A 25,423-nucleotide genomic window follows, 5' to 3' on the forward strand; every position below is an offset into this window, starting at 1 on the left:
TTCACAGCCAATGCAATTCTGTCATAGTTAACAATGTACAAAATGTGCTTCCTAGTCTAAATCAGTAATGGTTCTAAAATAATACGCACTAGATCCCTGTTTGTGATTTCTGTTGCTAATATTATTGTACTCCTGTATCTCATTTAAGATGCAAATATGCCATGTACTGAAAGGCAATATGATTTGTCCTCATTAAGACAGATGTTTGACTAGAAATCTGATTCAAACCCTTTAAATGTGCTCTAGATCCTAAACCATCATAGACTTTTTCCTGCAATATCTTCTGGCACAGCAATTATATGACATCTTTAGAGAACATTTTGAACAACATGAGTAATTATTATATATAATTGCATAGCGTTTCCTCCAATAATTGCCTAATTTTTTAAAAACTAATTTGTTTCCACAGCATTTGGGGAGGAACAGAAGAGCCTAACATTTCTGGCCTACAAATTAGAACAAGCTGCTTGAAGTCTGATCATTTAATAAGCTATGGTAAGCCATTTTTAGATTTTGGCATGCAGAATTGGGCTGAACTATAAATTTTCCTTTTCTTTTGAGCTTCATTTTTTGTCAGTACAAGGCCACACATGTCTGTAAAAGTCATAAATTCAAGTATGGCTCTGTGTATTTGGAGGAGTCAGGAAAGATAAAATAATATGTAAACAGGGACAGAACACTTGCTCTTTAGTTCTGGAAAACCCTAGAAATGCATGAAAATATATATGACTCCCATTGCTCTCTGCACATCAGCATGGGAAATCCAGAACTCCACAATTATCTGTGCTAACAGGCACTTGATGTTTCTTATTTGCATAAAATTTATATTTGATTTACAATTTCAAAACACAAAGGGTATTACTGTTGTTCAGTTTTTCCATTCCATATTTAAAGGAGTTAGATATAAAATCCAGTATGAAACAGCATTAAAACAGGACTTTCGATGGAACTTATTTCCAGTGCTCCTTAAAAGTTGCAGCTGAGTTTATTGAATTCACTAAGGAGTACGGTATTACCTAATATGAGAAAGTGGGTGGGAGAGGGAGTCAGAATCTAAGCTAAATATCTGCCATCAGAATAAGCAGTGGTAGGTATATAATATGCAGTTAGCTTGTATACAGTGAAGTACAATCTTTGGAAGATATACGTGCCACACCCACAGGATTCTCTCCCAACATCCCTTCAAGAAAGCTGTCCTTTTATATATACAGCATAGCCTCAGTGTTACTGTTGTATCCAACCAGGCTGGTTCTCATATTCTATGAGAAACCTGATGGATGCTTACAGCAGTTCCCCTTCATAGGGTAAAAATAATTACCTGGCTGATATACGGGCTTCTGTTGTGGTTACCAGCACTTCATTTTTCCGTGAAATCATAATCGCTATTTCCCAAAGCACTCTGAAGCAAATACCTATCATCAGCCAGATAATTATATTTGTTTCTGGAGATTGCTAGGCTTCCATGTCACTCACTGTAACTGCCAGCCCTGGTGGAAGATCAGGGTCATGAGAAATCTATGCAGCGAGGAATAGCTGAATTCACTGTTTAACAATAGTTCTTAACAGTTGGCTTTGGCTGTGTCCTGAAATGCGCAGCCAAACGTAGCTCCAAGAAAACTCTTTATAAAGCTTCCCCTTTTTCAGACAGGTGGCAGCTGCAATGCAAAGGCTCCTTTTTCAGCTGAGAAACAGACCACATTGGGAGCATATATTTAAAAATTTTAGATGTACTTTTTCTGCTTTTGCAGTTTCTGAAGCAACAGCTGCTTCAGCTGAGCTGCTGTGGTCAAAACTCTCAACATCCTTCTCACAATAACAGATGCATTATTAAGCAATATGAAAGACTCTCTCCAGGGAAAGGAGTCTGCTCTTGAGGTGCCAAAACCCACAGATATTAGTAAAATGATTTGTGAATTTGAAACTGCTTAGTTCTGTCTCTCCCTGTGTTAATAATGAATTCATTACAGGAGAGCTGTAGTTCTCTCCACTGTCCAAGTGAACTGCCTTTCTTTGTCTGGCAAGCCAGCAGTTCCTAGCAGTTCTGAGCTGATACTTAAAGAGATTGGAGAGAGATTCTCTGTGCAAGTAGCCACCAAGCTCCTGTGCAACCCAAAGGCTTACAGTAAGGTTTCAGTGCTACTGAATTCAGGTGGTTTCAGATTGTGCCATCTGAGATGTGGACAAAAAATATGCCTGTATACTCCAAATGGTTTGCTACCAAGCACTGCTTCTAGCCTGAATTAGGAACAATGACAGTCAGACCAAAGTGTAAAAGGTCAAGAACTGCATTTCTTTTTGGTCTTGCCAGTGATACTGCACTTCAGTTACTGAGAAGAACTACTGCTTTATATAACTTTAAAGTAGCTTGTCAGTCTATTAGAACTGGACATCCCTAAGATTTATTCAGTGAATTGGCTTTGTTAATCTCATTACAAGTGGCAAACAGCAGTCTAAATAATAAAAGTTACTACAAGTAAAATGTTCTAATGTAAAGAAAGGGGTCTGGCAGGGATGCATTTTGTTGCTCATTCAGCTGTTCAGATCCTACTGCAAAATGGTAATGTGCATTGATCATTAGATTATAATCTAAGGAAACAGATGGTGTGGTCTTATAGCATGATGATGATGATGATGATAACATCCTTCCTTGTTGATTACTCAGAGGAATCAGTTGGGAGCCTGGTCATTGGACGGTCTAAGTTTTGGCTTTTCTGAACAACATATATGTGTGATGTTTTCTTTTTTCCCCTCTCTAAGACTGGTAAAGTCCAAAAACAATAGACACTGGTAACGAAACATCTGGGAAGGAGTTTTATTTATTCATTTTTCTAGCATCAAGGTAAGGACCCCATCAAAATTTCCGTGAAAGATTAGTTATGGCCCATGAAAACTAGATAACTGTGAAAGGCAATATGGACAATTACAGAACTTGCTCTATAACAACATCTAAATGTTTCTTGAACAACTCCAGGAGCAGTGAGTCCACTGACCTCCCCCTTGCCAAAATCTCCTTTCAAAATAGTTATGACCCAAATGCGGGATGCAGCACTTTGTCTTGCTGAGCTTCATTCCACTGGCCTCAGCCCAGCAATCCAGCCTATCTAGATCTTTCTGAAAGGCTCTCCTACCCCCAGGCAGATCGATACTTCCTCCCAACTTGATGTCATCTGCAAACTTACTGAGGGTGCACTCAATTCCCTCATTCAGGTCATCAATAAAGATATTAAACAGGACAGGCTTCAATAAAAACTCCTGGGGAAAATCAATGTCTAACATAATGAAGTAATCCCAAACTATAATCTGTGTTGCTAAGGATATTGTAAATGGTCTGCAGATGATCAACAGGTCACCTGTCTTACACACATGGAGGCCCTCATCTGTGAATGCATCGTAACATCTGCAGATACCAAGGCTTGCAGACTAGTGACCAACCATATGACAAGCCCCTAATATCATGACATCATGTGACACAGGCCACATGCTATCATATCTGTGAAGAATATTCAGTGCAGCAGCCCTATCCCTTCTCTCTAATACGTCTGGAAACAGATGCTGACTCCCATGTCTAATTGCACCATCTTATTAATTTAATGAAATTAAATTATTTTTCCTCTTACAAAATATTCTACAATCAACTTGTCAAAATACTGAACTGCTTACTTAATGGATATGATACATTTGGATCTGAGTATACAGCCAAACATGTACAAAGTGTGCTGTGTTGCAGTAGCACAGTTGCAATGACACTTGCTTATTACATCTTTAAGAAATAAGAGCTTATTAGTGCATAATTTGTGACTATAAACAAGTATTCTTTTGGGATGTATTGGTAATATTAGGAAAATACTACATTAAGATCAGAATGATAACATGTATTATACTTGATATTTTGCATGCAGTGATGAAAAGTTTTTATTCTTATTTTTACACAGACATTCTCTTCTCCTCAAGCGATTTTCCTAACTTCTTTTGAAGGTCAGACCAGCATGGAAGCAAGTTGGCCTGAGTCAGCACAGATAGTAGCTGTATCATTCTTTACGCTTTAAAGTCTAACTCGTGTATTTTTTCAATTACAGAAAAAGAGTTCGCAACAGCTTTTTCAACATATTGCATTTCAGCTTTCAAAAATAAGCCTTCAGATATATGCCCTTTTAAAAACACAAAAGGGAGATTTCAGTTCAAAATGAAAAACCCATCATTCCAGTTAATAAAAAACACTTGTTAAAGCAAAGATGAGACTTGGTGGAAATGTAAGTTTAAAATTATTTGGACTACATGTATGTGTAATAAAAAACCTCCCAACAGAGAGGATACATTTTTACAACATATTTCTGTCATTTCTTGTTTTGTAGAGCACAGAAGTACTTGTAGAACTGAACAGACAGAAGATCCCCTGGCAAACTACTACATGGAATCATACTGAATACTAATGTAGCAACACAGAACTTGCTCAGAACAGAAAGAACAACACATTTGCAGTCACTAAAATAATAAGCAATTTATTGTGATTTTGCTAATTAGAAATATTTCTATTTCTATGATGACTAATGTGAAAGTAGTTACAAAATGCTACCGTTGCTATTAAGAATAGCTGGGTTAATTTACTAAGGAGATTTCTAGCAACTTCAGTTCAGTCGAAGTGCTATCATAATAACACAGAGTAATTTACTTAAACCTTTATGCTGGCATGCTGTCAATATGTTTTCACAGGACTTGACTCCTGACAGTCAGAAAAACAGTTTATTTAATTCACTCAGTTTTTTAGAATGCTTAAAAGTGACAGCTCCTCTACATGACCTTCAGTATTATATTCAATATTTACCCTTTTTTCCCTTCCAATTTTCTTTTCTTGTCCCCATTAAATCAAAGTAAGGTAGCAGAAAATAACAAGGTCAGTGATGGCTCTTACCCCAAAGAGTAAGATCTACTCTCTTCTTGAAGTACTGTTGCTAAGGACTCTTCTCAGTTAGTGAGAATACTTTAGGCATCTTTCATTCTTTCCATTCTAAAAGTGGAGAAAAAGACCAACTGCCCTTGAAGCAGCAGGAAGTTCCGTCCCAGCTGCTAAGACAGACAGAGATGATAGCAGCAGGGGACCTCACTCACTCCAGCAGCTGGGAAACATCTATTTGGGTGTGTGGATTGGACTTGTGTGACTATTTGTGGAATCTGTTTATGTGCAGCTTATGAATCCTGCATTGATATTTTGAATCTGTTGCTATTAAATTTCTTGAGAACTGGAATGCCATGGTGGACCACATCCAGACTTTAGGTGGACTTGAACTCTAACGATGTCTCCCCATTATCTATACAGGCAGCCTACTTATATGCAGACATAACTCATAAATACAACATGGTTGCCTTAAGGTAAGTAGAAAAAAACTGTGTCCTCATTTGTTGCCAGAATTTCTACCACAAGATCAGGAACAAGGGCAGATGGCTAACCTGAATTTTGTCAGAACAATTAGTGTGTTAAGGAGATGAGGTTAAAAATGCTGATGATCAGAGCAAATAACTGAAAACAAACTTTTTTTAGTTCAGTCTTGCACTGGAAAGTGTAGTATCTCTTGGAAGGTAGATACATGCATGCTCTATGGCATAGGATTCAGAGAAAAGATGATAACATATTTTCCATTCATCAAAGGCTTATATTTCATAGTAGAGTTGTATTAGAAAGGAGGGCTTTATCTTGTGCTCAGTCTCTCAAAATATACTCTCATCAGAAGAGAATTTATGGTATTCAGGTACATGCAGAGATGAGAAAGGGCAACTGTAGGTGAGGGGCTGCTATCACTCTCAAAGCACACATTTTGACTTTGAATCTTCTGAGGGATTCTTTTTCTGTTAAAAACACTGTTTCTTTCATTCTCCACTTCCAGATTAATTAGGTGCAGCACTTATGTTGATAACAACAGGATTACAAGTTAGTTATTTATCTCTCTTTTCTTCTTACTCCACATTGTTGCACACTGAAGCTGTTGTTTTATTCAAATTCACCTACCTTAGTAGTTAGCTTTGTAGGGGCCTTTCTTTCTCCTGCCTTTCAAACCTCAGTTATCTATTTATCGCTCCATCTCAGTCTCCACTTTTTCAGTAAGAACTCTGTTGGGCAGAAACTATTTTTGGCTCCACAAAGTGCTGAACAGTCTAAAGGTGCTTGAGACAAGGAATTTTTGATTCTCTTGGGGTCATGCTGTTACAGCAATATTATAATTTATCAAAATATGAAATCCAAATCTCAGTTCATTTAAAAAAAAATGCAGCACAGATGCCCAGTTGCATGAAATGTCTCAAACCACTTATGAATTTCTTACAGGAATATGTACTGACCTGTCAGAATAATATTATATCTAAAATTATGAACACAGACACATAAGTTAGATCTCCCTATTTATTGTATCTAAACATCTCACCTTTTTACTGCATTTTGCAGTAAAACAGAGGTTATATCATTTTATTGGTGAACTGAGCAAGAAAGTTTTGGCTTCAGTCCCATGGTGACCAACAATAATTCCCCAAGTCACAACTTTCACAATGTTCCTCAATTTCAAGGTTACATTATAGACAGGAAAAATATCAGCCCCATCTTTATTCAGATCATCTTGAATAAAAAATTATGGTAATCAATCCTTCTCTGAGCTCCAATCCACAGTTTTCAAAGGAAAGGACTGTTTTATATTTAAATATTTCAGATTTACAGACATACTGAAAACACATTTCAGAGATTTATTGCTCTTTTTTTCTTGCTGGTCTTATGAAGATGGGTCTGTGTTGCTGACACCACAAAGATGTAAACACTCTGGATAAGAAATAAAGAGTAACCCCCATCAAGAATGAGATCCAAGCCACAAGACCTATAAAATGATTTTGGGTGTTGCAATGCTAAAAGCATGCTTGCTTGTAGACTGCTAAACTTGTTTTAGCAAGAATTTGAACTGGACTTTCAAAAGTTTGTTGTATGACATGTACAGTACAGTTCTGTGCTCGTGCTCTCTGAAGAATATTTACAAGTTTTTATCAACAAAAAAATACAACATAGAAATTAAATACTACATGACTGCTTATTTTCATTTTGGTTTTTTCCCTCTTTCTCTTTCTTCATTTTCTGCTTCATTATCCTTGCTTTTCCTCAGTTTTCCATCTTAAAGTATATATCTTTGCTCAATTTTTCCCCTTTGTAGTGTCAGCTTTGAATCTCTGCCTGGCAGACTGACTGGGAGCAGAGTTCCTGTGCCATGTATGATGGCTGTGAGTACAGAACAAAGATTCTTCATAATTTCAGAAGAACTGTGTACTTCGCCTTAAAAAAAATGCATGAACAGGTACTCCCCAAAAGATTATTTATGTTTGACTTTTGCTTTATGGGCACTGAAAAGATTAGTGAACATAAAAAAGCCTGAGGCAATGTGTGCAATGATGAACAGAGATAGAAGAAAGGGAAAAAAAGAGAGAGAGAAAGAGAGGAAATCAGACTTACTAATTAAAGTTGATTAATGATCAAACTTCTATTGTTTTGGGGACAACTCTAGGACAGTTTCAAAAAGAAGCAGTAATGAATTTTTATTCCAGAATCATTCAGACAACTCAGCTGAAGTCAACAGGGTGGCTTCATGAAAGCTTGTCTTAAATATCTTTTGGATACCTCTTTGGCACTGTGAAAAGTAGTACACTTTCTCTCAGATAAGGCTATGCATTGCTTCTTTACCAATCTGGTATAGTACTGATGCTTCCAGAATTGCAGAAAATTCAGTATTTTTCAAGAGCAACATTTAATTCCTATGCTAAAATATGGCCATTTCTTTAGCTTCAGAAAAACAGCTACTGCCCAGAACTTTGATTTCCTCTCAGTCCACTGCAGCATGAGAACTAGCACACTGTATTGAGTTGATGTTCTGTTCCTCCTAAAAGGATTGCGCTGTATATTCTTCCTCTACTAAAACTAGATGATTTCGCTCCTGATTATGAGCAAGTAGAGTTTTCTTGCTTTCAGGAAACTGAAAAGAAGATAAGCTTCAAAGACCGTGGTTAGCTTTAAAAATGACCAGCTGGTAGTGAGGATGAAAAGAAAAGCCTTTACTCCTGCCCCTTGTGTTTGGCCAGGGAGAGAAACTATCCCTTCAATCAAGCATCACCTGCCCCAGCTTTCTTTAAACGGTACATAGACAACTCAGCGGTACTGCTTGATTGAGTCACCTACAACTGGCATTACAATTAGTACCATTTGGGCTGTTTTTTCTTCCTAGTAATGAACAGCTTTTCTTGCAAAGCACAGTCTAATACTCTCTGTTCAGTACTGTGCCTATTCTTGGAGCTTAACAATCTCTTCTCAAGATTTATGTAATCAAATGGCATCTGCTACATTTCAAGAACAAATATGGGCTATCCAACACTTTAATTTAAAGATGATGCCTTCAGCTGTGTAATACTAAATAATGTCATGTGTCTGACATACCCGTTAGAGCATGTGGGATACACCCTATAAACATGTTTTAAATTAATTTATGCTTATGGAGAAAAAATTGCTTCCTTGCTTGTGAGAATTTTTTATTATTATTAAGGAATTTCCTGGGCCAGACTTTTTTTAACTATAGAGCATGCTCATTTGCCTGTTGTTGGAGATAAGGTACATCTGACTACGTATTCACTCTGCATGTCAATATCATGCCAAGATCTCAAAAGACAGGATAAGGCAGAGAAAGGATCAACTTCACATTTTTGTATTTTTTTTCTCATGTCATAGCAGAATTTCACCTTGGTGCAACATTCTTAGTACCGGCATTAGTAAATAAGGATTAAAATGAAGGTAGAGTGCAAAGCAGGAGTTGAAGGAAATTTAATATAAATGCCTTATTTATCCTACATAGATTGGTAGTTCTTTTAAGTAAAGATACTTATCCATTTTAACAACTATGGGGTTAACTCAGACTCCCTTTTGCCTCTTCTAGATTGAGTATCCCCAGGAATGTGATCAGAAGCCACTGATCTTGATTTTCAAATGCTAAGAAGCAAAGGAAACATTTGAGAAGATGGGGTGGCTGTTGACTACCAAATTCAGTCTACTTCTGATAGCTTCTTAGAATACAAGTCCTCAGCTATTTGCTTACCCCTTCAAAGTGTTGCTGTAATATAGTGTAACACAGGTACCATTGTTCCTCTAATCTCTAGGATAAAACTATTTGAAAACTTCAAAAAGAACACTGATTTAAAATAACAAAGCAAAAGCTCTCAATCCCAGTACACTTTGGGTAAAGAGACAAGTCGATGTAGGGTTGTTATCACAAAGTTACTTCCTCTGACTAGTTTTTACAATGCATGCCTGTGATATATTGAATTATTCATGTAATTGACTTCACTATAGGGTACTACAAGGTTGAAAATTACCCTATTACCCTTTTACTTTGATCTTTAAATGTTATTCTTTGTAATCATGAGTAAAAATGCACTTGCAGGAGCTCAGAGTTGGTAAGACCCTTTGGACTAGTTTATGACCCCTTGCACTAACTTGTGAACAGGAACCTTCCAGTGATTAAATTGGGTACAGCTACACAAAGCAGCTTGCTTAGCAAGGATTTTGGTTTTGCATGTAGTTTAGAAAAGAGTTACCTGTGCAGCAGCAACCAACAGTATTGTGTTGACTGTCGTGTACCTACTAAGAAACAAATTCAAATATATTTAACAAATAAGAGTTGAAATTAGAATTATGGGTGAGAAAGGAACCACATAACTAGGCCCAAGAAGAAAACTGTTTCCTTTTCATAGAACCATAGAATACTCACAATTGGAAGTGACTTTTGAAGGTCATCCAGTACAACTCCCTGCAATGAACAGGGACATCCACAGCTAGATCAGGCTAGATCCTGGCCTTGGAAGTTTCCAGGGATGGAGCATCTACAACATCTGCGGGCAACCTGTGCCAATGCCTCATGACTCTTACTGCAAAAGGCTTTTTCTTATGTCCAACCTAAATCTCTCTTTAAGTTTGAAACCATTTCCCCTCGTCCTATCATCACAAACTTCGATCAATAATCTGTTCCTCTCTTTCCTGTAGGCCACTATCAGGTCACCTCAAAGCCTTCTCTAGAATGAACAACCCCAGCTCTCTCAGCCTGTCCTCATTGAGAGGTATTTGATCCCTTGGATGACTTTTGTGGACTTCCTCTGGATGTGCTTCAACAGATCCATGTCTCTGCACTGAGGACTGCACACCTGGCCACAGTACTCCAGGTGAGGCCTCAACAGCACAGAGTAGAGGGGAAAGATCACCACGCTTGCCCTGCTGACCATGCTTCTTTTGATGCAGCTCAGGATGTGGTTGGCTTTCTGAGCTGCAAGGGCACATTGCTGCCTTATGTTCAGCTTACCATCCACCAGTACTCCCAAGTCCTTTCCAGAGGGCTGTGCCCTCCACCCCAGCTTGGTGGTGGAGATTGCGTTGACTCAGGTGCACAACGTTGTTCTTAGATATATTGAATCTCATGAGGTTCTCCTGGGCCCTCTGCTCAAGCCTGTGTAGGTCTCTCTTAAGCTTTCTTTTCAAAACTTCCCCATGCCCATTGGCTGTGGAAATTTCTGTCAGTTTTGAAGACACTGCATGGAACTTTTTATATCCCAGAGTTGTATTATATTGGAATAGATTAAAAATACTTCTATATTTTGAGAATTAAACTACTACTATTGTTCTGTCATTACTGAATAATTACTGATAACAAATATAACAGTCACTAGGGACTACAGCTTTTATGACACACACAAAGTGGAGCAGAATAGCCTTCCTACCGGGGCCACTGTAATAGCATAAATAATTACACATTTCTGAACAGCAATAAAATCGGTAGTAACAAAGTTTGTGAAACAAAAACAAGATTATGCAACTGATTAAGCAAAAAGAATTGTGTTGAGACTACGATGTAAACAAAATGGAGTTCTAGCTTGGTAACATGACTCAAATCTGTACATCAAGAGATGGCTGAAGGTTCACATTTTTTCCCTCATTTTTTTTCTTTCGTGTTGTGCAGAAGCATAAAGAGTGGTTTGGTTCGTTTGAAAAAAAAGGGAAACATATTGTATTATCTTTTCTATGATAATATTATGATCTGGGACAGACTATCCTAAAGCTTTCTCAGCATCTAAGAAGCAGATGGATTTGTATCATTCTGCTCTTAGTAATCACTTCTTGTTTCTGATAGTTCTGAGCTAAGATGGCAGTTTGACTGAAATCATTCAGTCTTATTCAGAAAGGACCAAAGATTTACTTACATACACTTGCCTCTTTGTATCATAAATGAGCTAACTGTAATGACCAGACTGTTTCCCACTGACAAGCCTAATCCTTACACATGCACTTTAGCTTGCCCATCAAGTCAATCCCCATGAAACCCTGAGTTATATTTTCCCATCAATATCAATGACATGATCAAATCTTTTCTGGTACTTATCTTTGCAATCAGGTTGTCATTCCTGAAATGTCTTTCATACTTTCCCACAACAAAGACAATCAACAAAGAAACTCAAAAAAATTCACTGTTTGATGAGTGCAGATTTGCCAGTATCTTTTAAAGTTAGCTTATCCACTAAAGCTGTAATTAATTCTTATACACGATTATGTTTTTTCTTCTGATCCCAGCTTAAAGCCAAATCTGTGCAATAGGACCAGCCACATAGAAAATCCTTCAGCTATTAAACTAAAAACACACTAAATCCACATCTTAAAAGATGAAATTCAGGAACGTGTAATGACTACTAGATGAACAGCAATCTGAGTACATTTAGTTTCAGCTTGAGTGCCAGTAATTTCAAATAACCTAATTACGCTGGACTTTTTAGCATGTATTATTCTCTGACCTTTTTGATTGGACTAGGAAACATTAGGAGTCAGAATGTTAAATACTAAATCACGATGGCGAATGATGAGTCATTCTGAAAAATGAAAAGAGATATTGGTGCAAACACTAAAATTCTTGAACCCCCCAAAACTTACTAAGAATCTCTCACACTAAAACTGCACAGTAAAATATTCATCTGTAACAATAAAAATTCAACACAAACAAAAATTCCAATTGCATTCTTAAATATTAGACATCTTAGGTTTTGCTAAAAGAATGCCAGTCTCTTTTAAGTCAGTCTGTGAGGAAGAAGAAAATTAATTGTAGCTTTTGTTTTACCATTTGTACCAGAAGAACAGAATATATAAATTGAATAACAATCATATCAAGACTCCAGTGTTTCATGAACAGAGTATTTTTATCCATAGACTTGAAACAGCGTGTTAAAGACCTGAAACAACATACGCCGAGAAATAGACTGAAATGATATGACTGGGCTAAGAATTCTGCTTGAGTAGCTCTGTCAGATTAGTAGGACAGTTAGGTTATTAAGTTATCATCTCTCAGCTACTGTTTTCTCATGATTTACACGTAAGTTTATGTTTTACAAAATAAACACAAAATGTAAGTTTAAACTCTGAGTAGAATTATATTCAAGTGGTCTCTTAGAGACGGAGGAAATCAAACCTCATTAACATTTCCTGCCTCTGAACATAGTGACAGGGTTTCAAAGAAAGACAGATCTTTGAATGAAAGACTACAATAGCTATTGTCATCTTTCAAATGTGCAGAAGCCATTTTGAAGTATAGGGAAAAAGTTTATACTTTCGCAGAATGGACACTAAGGCTGAGAGAAGCCTGTGTTAGGCCCTTGTCTCCAATTTTCTGCCCTGATTAACTACAAAGGCTGCTAACTGTGTATGGATGTTAGTTAAAAGCATTTGGTATTTGGTATCTGTCTAGTCATGTCAAAATTAAAAACTTTCAGTGTAAATATTGGGTCAAGGAAAGCACAATAGTGGTTTTTGCTCATTCATTTTTGTTTATAAATCCTTTCAAGTACAAGGATTTGTATTTATATCATACCAAATGTGAATGCAGCCAGTTAATTGTGCTTAAGAAAGCACAAATTAGAAAAAAATCAATTATAAAAATACTCAGTGGAAATGATGATTTCTGAATGTCATTAATCTGAGACACAGTCTGTAAACAAACAGATCTGATTTTCAGCAAGTTGAACAGACCATTATTCATGCATTGCACATCTAATTTCTGTTTGCTGTTATTATACATCAATACACAAGTGAGAAGCTAAATTCTCTCTTCTTTTCCTTGCCTAGTAACACTGACTTTCTTACACAGACCTTTCCAGGCATGATATAGCCAGTATCCTGCACAGTGACAGGACCATCTTTGTGCCTTACAGTCCTCTGAATTTCAAGTTCCAATTCACATTTTTATATTGTTTGCCTTTTCATTCCTGCTTTTACACAACCTGATTGATTGGATGATTATTCCACAATGACTTACACATCTGGGAGTCCAACATCTGGATATGTTCCCATTTAGTGCATGTTCCCAAGAGCCATCTTATATTGTCAGTGGTGAACTGCATTTGCCTCCTTCTAAATTACATGAAATAATCCAGAAGCTGCCGAGTCCCGGGGGTAATACTTCAGTAATAGTTTTACCTCCAGACTTAGGGTTTAATTTAGTGCCACTTGCATGATTGCAAGTCATTTGAATGGGCATTAAACCAATATATTAGTTTTATTACAAGATTCACCACAATTATTTGTGGTAGAAGAACAGAATATGAATTTGGTCCATAAACTTTAAATCTACCTGGAAATGACGTGTATGCACAGTAACTGTTTATTAACTGTTTAATAACTGATGTTTTAAGCTTTAAACTGATGTCTTAAAATCAATTTTTAACAACCTCTTTCCATTGCAACTAGTCTTAGTCTAGAGCCTTGAAATTACCACTTGAAAATATTCTTAATGCATTGCACAATGAAGTCCAGTCTCAAAGCCACCCTCTCAAAGCTCTCCATGTCCCTGGGACTCTAAGACACCATCATGGTGCTATTTGTCTGCTCCTACAATGTACCTGCATTCTATTAAAGTCTTTTTTAATGTTTCTTGGTGCTTATTGATTAAAATGTTCATTTGGACTTAAAAGGATCTGTGTTTAGCACTCCTATTTGTGGAGTATATTTTTGGACTTTGTAAAATAGCTTGTGTTCTGACATTCCCAAAGGGCACTTTCACACATCCCTTTTGCTCTTCACCCTCTACACTATTCATTCTGTTGTTTATAATTGATCCCTTTACCTTTCTCCTACTGCTAAAATAATTTCTGCCGCAAATAGTCATCACATTTCCATTTGGGTCCTTTTGCCTATGCAAATTAATCTTGCTCTTAGAAGAATCAAGACATGTTTTTTAGGTTTTCACATGCAGCTGCTTAAAGGGAAATGAGCCCTATGAGGTTTCCTGAGTTCCAAATTAGATGATTTCTGAAAATTCAGATGGAAGGGAAGGTTTGTATTTATTATTTGCTAGTAATTTTCTCAAGTGTTAGGAGTTCTTTGACTGAATTTGAAAATGATTAATTGGTAAAATGAAAGTAAAATCTTAGAAGTCGCTGTCTTACAGCCAGGTTGTATCCACTTGCAGCAAGGACAGGGATTTCAATGCAGTTGCAGAAAACTATCAGCAGCTCATATTGAGATCAGAATACTTGTTATATGAGGGCAAATCAAGAAAAAGTTCAGAAAGCAAGGTCAAAAATATTTGAGTTTAGATGGCCGAGAGGCATACAGTCATCAAAAGTGTTGAGCTATGTTGAAGATAAAATACAAGCATGAAATTGTAATGTATTAAAGTAAGTATAATGGCAACTGAGATAATTGTTTTTAATGCTGTGGCAAGGAGGCTGAGAGCATTTAAATGAGTTGTCTCTCCCTTCTGTATCAGAAGTCATTGCTAGGAATCTGCAGGAGGTACAATTCTTAGTCTTAAGGAGCATTATAACAGCATTATCCAAAAATAATATAAATTCCACTCTACTGCTTACCTGAATTCTCTTCATCTACTGTCTGTTGTCCTGAATATTAGGACAGTCACTTGGCAGCTTTCAGATAAATATCAATCTTATGTCAAGGAATTACTTTTTCAACAAACCAACCAATTGAGGACAAAAGACTTCACTGTTTTAAAGTAAGCCAGGTTAATTGAATAATGGGATATGGATTATACTTTATGTCTCACCAAAGTACAGATGAAGAAATTCTATTCCTTCAGTTCCAAATATACGTCTCCCAAGACTAAGAACAAGAACTGCCGTTTACCACAGCAGATATGCTAACATGGCCTACAAAAAAATAAATGCTTAACAAAAGATTTGGAGTCTATTGAATTCTAAAGGGAAGTCAACATAATATATAACAGTAACTTCTTGTGACTACCTCACTACCTCCTTGTGACTCCAATTCCTACGGATTTAACTAAGTATGACTTAAATATGTAAGATTATTGAAACGTAAAGGCATTTAATTTCCAAATTATCTCTGTATTATTTTATTAAACTTATTTTTTTCCCAAGTTTCACAGGGGAACAATTTAGATAAACAGCTCATCTATCTGTTTTCATACTGTTTTGGTTTGTTTTTTTAATCACACAGAGATAAACTGATCAGTGGGATGTGTCCAAAATACACCATAAAGTCTCATAAAAGCCTAAGAATAGAGCCACACACACAGTCACACGCACAAAAGCTCTATTTGACACATCTAAGCAGAAGATAAAGGGGCAAAACTAATGTAAGCCACCATTGTTTTCCCTTAGAACAGGTGAGGTCCCCAAGGGGTTCCCAGTATTATTTAGAAGAAACTGTAGGATGCTCTTAATTTGTCTGTTAGACTCCAGGGCCACACCTGCTTCTAATGGCCTGCAGCACAGCGTTCCCTTCCCTCTTTCTTCATGTAATGGTATAAGAGAGATGTTGGCAAGGAAATGTGGTTAGAAAGCTGCTGGAGACAGGAACTGCTGGAGCACAGCCAGGCCCTTGGCCATAAGTTTTCTTCCGCACAGCCAGCACACCTGAGAATCTGTTATGTTGACAATGGGAAATAGCTGTTGCTGGTGAAGAATGCTGCTGGTGATACAGGAAATCTTATTCTTCTACTTTCTACTGTTATGCAACACAGATCCATACTCCTGCACTGAACATACAGCAAAATTCTAACAGCAAGGTCATTATCAGTGTCCAAAAAAACAAAAAAGCGAAAGTGGTTTGTTTACATAATTTCCTTCCTTATTAATGCTTCTTCAGCAATCCCCTTGCAATTAAGTGCCAACTCATGTCACTTAGCAAAATTTAACAAAAAAAGCCCTTGAAGCAAAACATTTTTTGGATGTTCTTTACACCATTTAAAACACACAGAAGCTGGCTTAGCGTACTCAAAAGTCAAAATGAACTATTGTTCACAGCAACTCCCATATAACAATAATTTAACGGATGTCTATGCTGAAATGTGAAATTACACCTAAAACACTGTAGACTTCATTGCCATTAAGTTTTCCAGACACTCAAATGATATACAACTCCAGTCTCCATGATTATACTGTTTGTAACATAGTACGTGACAAGAAGTGCATTTAATTGTTTGAGTGGAACTGAGCAACCTGTATTGATTGCTCCGGTGCTTTAAGTGCAAGATGATATCAGGGACTGACACATAGACAGGCAATCAGGCAAGACTGACATGCATGCTGTTGGGAGACAACAGACACTCAGCCCACATTTAAGCATTCCATCTTTGGCCCTGTAGAGACAGTTTAAAATGAGGCATAGATTGTTGCCTGTACTATTACCATGCTTTCAAAAATCATTCCTTACTGAGATTTTGTAATTCAGTTCAGATACATACACACAATAGCCTATGGATTCCAGATCTCTGTTGTAGCACTCCTGGACTTTATTTGGCAGTATCTGGCAAAAAATCTCTATCAAGAAGGACATGATTTTACTTTATGTTGTGATAACTTCTCAAGTTATAATGTATCACATTATGCAAGTGCCATTGCATAGGTTCTTCACTTTACACTCAGAGATGCTCGTGATACTAGAGAATCTACTGTTGGAGTAGATGATCATAGAGGTCTTGACCAACCTTAATGAATCTATGATTCTATGATTCAACAGATAAAATGTGGAAGCATGCATTTCTTTCAGGACCAGTGTGCCGTCTTGAAGGCAAATAGAACTCCGCTTTCTGAAAATGAGAGCACGGACTTGTCACTGTCCTTTGATTGGAAATGTTCTTCTAAAATTTCAGTGTTATGATCATTCTTCTTTTTTGATACTTAAAAATTCTTAACAGCTAGGAGATAACCATCATGCCAAGAGGGTAATGGTGTTTGTTCTAGCATTAAGATAAATTTGAACTAGAAAGAATTCTTCGTTAATAAATGAATGTGATGAAAGATACAAACTCTATCGTTTTAAATGAGGTTCATTTAGCAAGTATAACCTCTACCCTAGACATATACCTTACATCTGTTTAATTTAATCAGAAAAGACAGACAGTGTTAATTACTTTCTGATGGCTGTTCTGTACTATGGCTTTGGCAAGTGAGAAAAGACAAATTCCCATGGCTTAAAGCTAAAGGAAATGGTTTCTAAGGGATAAAAACCACTTAGGCTGCATGGCAGTACACTATTTAAAGTGCAAAATCTTTAGGGTTTGTATTTACAATATGTATATTATGATGCAAAAATGCGCTGAGATAAGCAGCACCTACTTCTTCATTATATTTTTGTATGAACTCTGATTTAGGGGAATATAGCAAAGAAAGTATCTGCAGTTCTGAAAGGTGTACAGTTTGACTACAATTGTCAGAAGTTTGCCACCACTTAAATTAAATCTTCAAGAAGTCGTACTTGAGTGAAGACTGGATTCTGAGTTAATATTGCAGAGAGATTTGTATTTAATGCATTTTGAGTTAGCAATAATGGAGCATTCATGCTGGTCTTGTTTCAAAGAGTCAGGCTTACCAGGAAATAGAAACATACTATCTGGTATGTGCCAAACTAAAGCAATGTGAACTATTAACTGTTCACAAAGACTCATTTGTCAAATGATTTCAAATGGAATTATCCATAATCATTCCTGTGTCTCGCAGGAATTTGGGTCTATTGATACTTTGAGTCTATTGGTAAACAGAGTTCTTCACAATTTGGTCCCTGCAATTTGTGAACAAACAGGAAAAACAGAATGAACAAAGATCACTGAACAAGGACTACTGATGCTAAGACTGCAGTATTTCCACATGATGAAATATTACACTGCAAATTTAGGATTGCATTTGCTTCAGTCACTACAATATGCAGTTGAACCCTACTAATATGTTACATGACTATAACTTGTATAACAACTTAAAAATAACTTTTTTTTTTTAACTTTAATGGGCATAAATTTAGATATGTCACCCTAGAAGATGCTACAGTCCCAGATATAAAAGTGTGTTCTGTGATGATGTTTCATTATTTGTCATATGAAGACCATGGACAAGAATCTGACTTTTCCATCTGGTTCAACTGGAATGCTTTTATTGTCTAACAAGTTTAGAGGAATGTATGATTCAAATAACAGAATATAACAAATGGGAACTTCTGTGAGGAACAGTATATTTATTGTCACAGACTGTATCCTTAGCAATCTATCTGCTACCTCTATGAACAATTGGATAAATACCTTCTGACACATCACGCACATAGCATGTGCAAAATTCTGATTCAAACATAACATTTCCCCCTCATCCCCTACTAAATACGACACATTTGTTGTCTTGTGCCTTTGATGGTAGCAATGCTTCTCTTTATAGCAGTACTCTAAATCAGAAAAAAAAGTCATGAGTTTTTCTGCACTGCATCTTGAGATATCAGTTTTTCAACAAGCTCTGCTATCATTCATTTCGTTATTCACTGTTTAGCTCTTAGCCTTCAGAAAAAAACAAAAACAGCTTTTTCCATAAATTTCCCAGTCTATACTTTTCTTCTCGTGAACGAAACAGTACAATTAAAATCTTTAGATGCAGCTGCAATATTTGGATTTACTAACACTCTCCTTTTTTTCTGACTGCTGATCACATGAATCCAGATGCTGTGCTGAAACATCCCAGAGGACTGTCATTGATTTTCTTTCGTCTAGCCTTTCCTTTCAGCTTTCTGCCAAAAGTTTCACTTGAGCTTCTAACTCTTATTCTGATAATTAGACTTTTATGACATTAGGGCCTCACCCTAGTGAACTGCCTTGACTAAACATGTTTGGTTTTCTGTAGAAACAAAGGACTGGAACAGAATTCCTAGATCTTTAAGTCTTCTGCTCTTGTAAGCAACACATCCTATAATTTTTGTCATAAGCTCTTCAGGTTACAGTAAGAAAGAACAATGCTACAGGTTTCAATAGGCCTTCGTTCTGGGATGAACATCTCAAACGTGTGCCATGCAGTCACTAAGTCACTAGGATAGGCTATCTTCAACCTCTTGGCTTTAATAACCTTCTCCCCACAGAACTACAGCTGCTGTAAATATCCAGTGATGGATATTTACACATCACATCATCTGTTCCCCATGTGGCCACAGACCAAGAAATTACCATCAGTCATTCTTTGTTAGCATCTTACAAATGTGGAAGCAGCCTGATTAAAGAGAGGTCATCGGTGCTATTTCCAATGCAGTTATGTTAGACATTTTTTGAAAGAACAGTCTCTATTCTACTCTTAAACAAAGCAGCATCTTCCACAACTTTCATTCTGGCTGCCTGGCAGACTCACTGCAAAGTGTGCACATGCTCCTTCAAACAACTACTTTACTTTGTATTCTTGAGTATGTGGGGTCTCCTGTGATACAGAAATTACTTTCTGACAGACGTTTGTAGCTTTAGTAGGCTTAAAGGCTTGCTGCAGGTATAATGCTTACATGTATATAGGCAGATTGGTCCAGTTAAGTTGAAACTACAGACTGACACTTCATGTAACAATGTTTACTTCTGTGTAAGTACTTAAGATCTAGTAACAGTAAGGAACAAACCCCAAACAAGGCAAGGTGGCCTATCTTTGCGGAACTAAACAAAATCGGTGTAGCAGTAAGAGTTGGTGAGCACATAAGTCACGGTCTAAGAACACAAACACATTTTTTCCTAAATTCACACAGGTTTTATTATTTTCTATTTAAATACCTTGGGAGAAACTTTTTTCCTATTACATAAATACAATTACAAACATGACAAATTTGTGTTAAAAAGACATAACAAGAAAAAAAATGTATGTCAATCCATGAACACAGAAGTTTTCTTACTTGCAGAACTAGGTCAACCTAAATCTTAATAGAGAAATGAAGTGTTTAGTAACTTCTGTGATAAATACAAACAGGAAACTATTTCATCATTCCAGTACAATTTGTGCTTATTTTGGCACATTCTGCCATCACATTCAACAAAACAGAGCATTTTCAACAGCCATTGGCTTTTTGAAATCTGTGCTGAGTCAGAACTATTCAGAAGCCAAATACAGCTTGTACAATACATGATATTTATAGATTTCTTCTGGCTGACAAGATCTATTAGAAATACAAAATAAATGTTCCAGAATGTAAATGTCTATACTAAAAATATTTAAAATATGCTTAGTAGAAACATTTTAATGAAATCAACAAGACATTTTTTTGATACATCTGGGAATTTACAACAGAAAAACATAATTGTGATAGGATCTGATCCTTACAAAGATCAAAAATGTGGCTTTCGACACTTTTTAAATTTGCAAAATAAACCACATTTCAGGAAACCTCTTTTTCTTAAAAAAACACTACTTTCCAGTAGATGCCAAGACAAAATTGGCCTTTGCTCAATCCTATGATAAAATATACATTAGAGCGTATAATCCAAAATTGAAATAGCACAAAATTAACTAAAAGCTTATCTACACTCAAAGTGAAAAGTACCTATACACTTAAGTTAGTACAGTCTAGAAATAATCTGTGACTAGTGAAAGCAAATACAGAATATGTTGAAACTGCTTAATGGATAAACAATATTGGGCAAAGTCCATTCTCGCCTCTATTCTTCTTGTTCAACTGGACCTGATGCTCATAAATTTGGGCTCTAAATAAAGAAGAAAAATGAAAGATATAGAACATGCCTTTTTAAATTGTGGAAATGAAGGTATCCTGAAAAATCTATGTGAAATCAAATTCTTGCAAAGAAAACTCCCTGGCTAAAAGCAAAGGTTAGTGACTCTCCTTAAGCTTTCACTATAACACTATGTACACCACAGCATACAGAAACAATTCATCAAGATATACTTAAAATTTAGCTGTTCTGTTTTATAAGCCTGGTTTAAATTAATGTGGTGTATTCTCTAAAATATCTTAACTCAGATCTAGCTAATGAAAAAGAAAAATCCTTCCACTAAGTTGAAAAAAAAATATTATCCTGTTTTGTTGTTGTAAGGGGAAATGTTGAGTCACGACCTGAACCACTGATTGAGCACCTGGGGAAAGGACCCAGTCAGCCCCAGGAGCACAGGTGAAGGCAGTTCAGAAGGGCTGCAGCCTGGCTGCACCTCTCTGAGATGCCATTTAAGGGCTGATTGCCACTGGAGATAGATATCTTTCTGGAAATTCCTCCTTGGTGAAGTTTTTCCCCTGTGAAGCTGGAATCTTCTGATACAGGTGAGTGATCTTCTTCCTTCCTTTATAGCACCTTTCTACGGTGTACAACCTTCTATCATCATACCTCTGTTACAATGCCTTTCTCATTGTATTGTTCTGTCCAATTGCTTCAGTTGTATGTTACATATAACAGTTGGAAGAAGTGTGTGTTTTCCATGCACTTGAAACCCATATATTGTTTGGTACAAATCTCTTCAGGAGGTGATATGTGAACAGTAATCTCTGAGGTGGTATTTATTCTAGGGAAAAGGGGACGTATTCCAGTTCTGGATGGAGATGTTGATTGTTTTGTACAAAAAATGCTCAATAAGCAAGAACATGATCATTAAATACACTGAGCTCCTGCCACTTCCAGTGAAGTCAGTGGGAGGTCAGCATTTCTTGGTGCAGTGATCAAGAAACTCATCACTCAGAGGATTTTAAACAGCTCTGTGGGCTCTCAACTGTGCCATAGCATACCTGATAATCTTGTCATGCCAGAATGCCATTTATGAGTGTTTGCACTGCTGTGGGATCATTTCTGCTGCACACAGCGTTCTCAGTGGTCTTCCAACCACATCAAATACTCCTAATAACCATGTTAGTTATGGGCTACAGACACAGGGTAGGCCTCTAGCTCTGACTCAAAATGTGAGCCAGTTCAAAACTTTACATTGAAACTAGGCTAAACTAACAAATGATAGGATTTTTCACAGGAGGAAAGAAAAAATTACTTAATTTTAGCTATTGCTGATTCTGATATTTTTCATTCACTTGAAATAGTTTTCAATATAATATAAATTATATAAGTATAAAAAATTATAAAGGAAAAAGAGTTTTAGTTATTTCCTGTTTATGCAGACTATTTCAGATACTACTAACTGTAATAAGTTATGTATTGAGTTATTTCTATATTCATCTTATTTATGATATGGAAGTCAATACAAAATATCTGTTGTTGTTTGTGGACTAAAATATGTAACGCTTCTAGTGTATTTTATATGTGGGGTATGGTAGACTGTTTCTTATGACTTTCTTACATTTAATGGCTAATGTCTGGTTTTTGTAACCAAAGCAGATCTAAACAAACTAGTTTGCTAAGCAGTTGAACTAATGAAGTCCTGGATGTCTTTAGATTCCATTGAATTTTTACCTCAAGGTTTATGTTCTGGGTTTATTTTTCTTATGTTTAATGTGTACTGATCTTAAACATTTGACAACAGTGTTTTTTCTTATACCTGGTGTACCAGTCACACAAAGCATGTACAAGGGCTGACTCTGCTTTTCTTCCTACATCTAGCTGTAATTGCACATAGTTCGATGTCTGATAGTGATGAGGAACTTGAATATGGCTAGCCTATTAAGGAAATGGATTAAGCCATAAGCAAGACTATTTGTTAAATATGGAATGGAATGCTTCTCATTCAGCAATATGACTGTTAGCATGAAACAATTGATATTCCTACCATTTTTTTCCTTTAACCAACAGTCCCTTGGCTCTTTTTATTTTGACACAAATATTTGATCACTTTAAAATTACAGTGGATAATATAAGACACATGTGAGAAATTCACCAAGAACACATTCTACCTTTCCAGGCTCAATCAGTAGCATTTATTTTTCAAATCTGTCTGTTTTTTGTTGTCTCCATTCTTTGCAATTTGTCAACATTTTCTTTTAATCAGTCACAAGTTACGGTTTTTTGCAAGTATTCTGACTCAAGAAACCTAAGGTATCTGGTATTTATTAGGTTAGGAAATTTCACTGAATTCGATTTTAATTTAATGCAGAAATCTGGTATTACGTTATTCTCCTATGTGTGACAATGAGCTATCCAAAAAATCCATTCACTTTAGAGAATGAAACTTTCTTATTAATTTAGCCTCTTGAAATACAGCTTTTTAAAAAATGATGTATGTTTGTGATGCACATTTGAAAGCAATTTTAAACTAACACACAACCAAAGCAGTAGTGTATGGAAGCAAAAGCACTGTGAGTGTCCCATGGCAATAAGTGACGTGACAGACCTGCATGATTGGAAGCCAAATTAAATGATTTATTACTTCAGGATTGAGAACAGTATGCAGAAAAAGGAAAAAAAGGGTATCTTGACTTTAAGGTATTTAAATCAGGAGGAAAACAACTCAGTGCTAACTACATTAGTTGATTAATTAGTTGGGAGTGTTACATGGGTTCTTTTGTGCAGCTTCACAGAACTAGACTTCAGAAATCATGTCTTGGTGTACCCAGTTGCTGACAATGTTGCAGCACTTCCACTGTGCTGCTGACATCAGTATATGAGAGGTTTAGGCAAATGAATATATGCTCAATAATTCCAGACTTTGCTATCTTTTTTCTGCTCACATCAGCAACTATTTTACTAAGTAGCAAGTTCCACAACTTGGAATCCCGTGAATGTGTAGAACATGCCAGTATTCAAGAAAATAAACTCTGAAATACATTTTCCAAGATGTGAAGGAAAAATTTGCTGAGCTTATAATGAACACTAACAAGCATCTAAAATATTCTAAAACATGCCTCAAGCAGTACTTCCTTTAACCTCTGTGATGAGTGATAACACAATCTTTCTACATATCCCTTTACATTTTCCTACCTACTTTGTGTCTGAGAAGTCTGACAGAGAGATATACTCCAAAGAGTAATGGTTTACAGGACTTTCTTTGAAGGCAGGTGTTTTCTTAAGTTCTGAACATGAGTATAGAATTTGTGAGACTTGCATGCAGGGTTTCCAACAGAACAAATAACTGATTATTGAAAGTAAAAGTCCTTTATTTCCCTTTTGTCTTCCTTGGCCTGATTTCAAGTGATATACTTCTCCATTGGCCAGAACAGCCAATTGCCAGAACATCTTTGTTTAGGTCCCCTCATCTGCCATATATACTGTTGTGGGAACTCCAGCTAAACAGACAGGTTCCTGTGTTTTAGCTCCCTCTTAAAATAGATACATATAATATCCCTTGTTTGGTTTATTTAGTCTGCAAATTAATCAGGACAAGGAGATTGTCTCAATCCATTTTGTGAAGTGCAATGTGAATACACGATGGTATGTACATTATTGTTATTAATAAGAAATACTTTTAGATTTGGGAGTGAAATCTGATTTTTCTTGGCAGAACTGCAATTTCAGGGATATTGCATTCTTTTACCATATTTCTAAAGTCAGCACCCCAGGATAGGTGATATCCCTTTGGGGAGGGGCAAGTCATGATGGTTTTGGTCCTTAGTAAGTTTAAATGGAGATGTAAGCAAAATGAAATGCTGTAAATAAATGAAGTTGATTAAATACAGAAGATGGCTTGAACTGCCTGGTTTTTGCAGGCCTTTCAGCTTTTCAGCCTAGGAAGGTGATTTACATATCCCATTCCATGGTGTAAAATGGATAATGATATGCCCTAGTGGCCTTAAATTCTATATTCAGCACTCTGGGGCATTCCTCATGCCCTAATTGGCTCCCACTGACCAGTTCATGGCTATAACAAAGCCAAAGTCACTCAACTCATTCCAAAAGACTAAACTGAACTCTGATAAGAGGAATTCACCATCTGGATTTTAAAATGGATTTACTGTGCTTCAGAAACTTCACAAAATGTTCAGTGCTCCTGCTTTGTAAGTAGGAAGCTGCTGCTTGTGATTAAGTTTTTACTTGTGTGCATTTCTGGTTTGGGTTGGCTTTTATTTTAATACTGACCCTAGTATGCATTTTAGTTCCGATATGTGATTTATTTATTTTTTTGTTTAAGCATCATAGAAGTAATGTAAGGCTGGCCCACTCTAATTAACATACTCCTCTTTTGTTCCAGAGGTTCACACTTTTCCTCAAGATTAAGAAATGGTTGTGTTTTGGTTGGTTTGTTTTAA

General features: G+C 36.4%; 1 long non-coding RNA gene across 1 annotated transcript in view; it reads left to right on the forward strand.

The window, feature by feature from the left end:
• Positions 1 to 25,423, forward strand: part of LOC107319360 — a 60,300-nt gene that overhangs the window by 17,853 nt on the left and 17,024 nt on the right. Inside the window, exons 4-6 of the long non-coding RNA XR_004308671.1 lie at positions 410 to 495; positions 4,353 to 10,224; positions 21,345 to 21,565. This is a non-coding gene — a long non-coding RNA (uncharacterized LOC107319360). The remainder of the gene's footprint in view (positions 1 to 409; positions 496 to 4,352; positions 10,225 to 21,344; positions 21,566 to 25,423) is intronic.

Source organism: Coturnix japonica, chromosome 11, assembly GCF_001577835.2.
Source record: "Coturnix japonica isolate 7356 chromosome 11, Coturnix japonica 2.1, whole genome shotgun sequence".
In the NCBI taxonomy this organism is placed as follows: domain Eukaryota; kingdom Metazoa; phylum Chordata; class Aves; order Galliformes; family Phasianidae; genus Coturnix; species Coturnix japonica.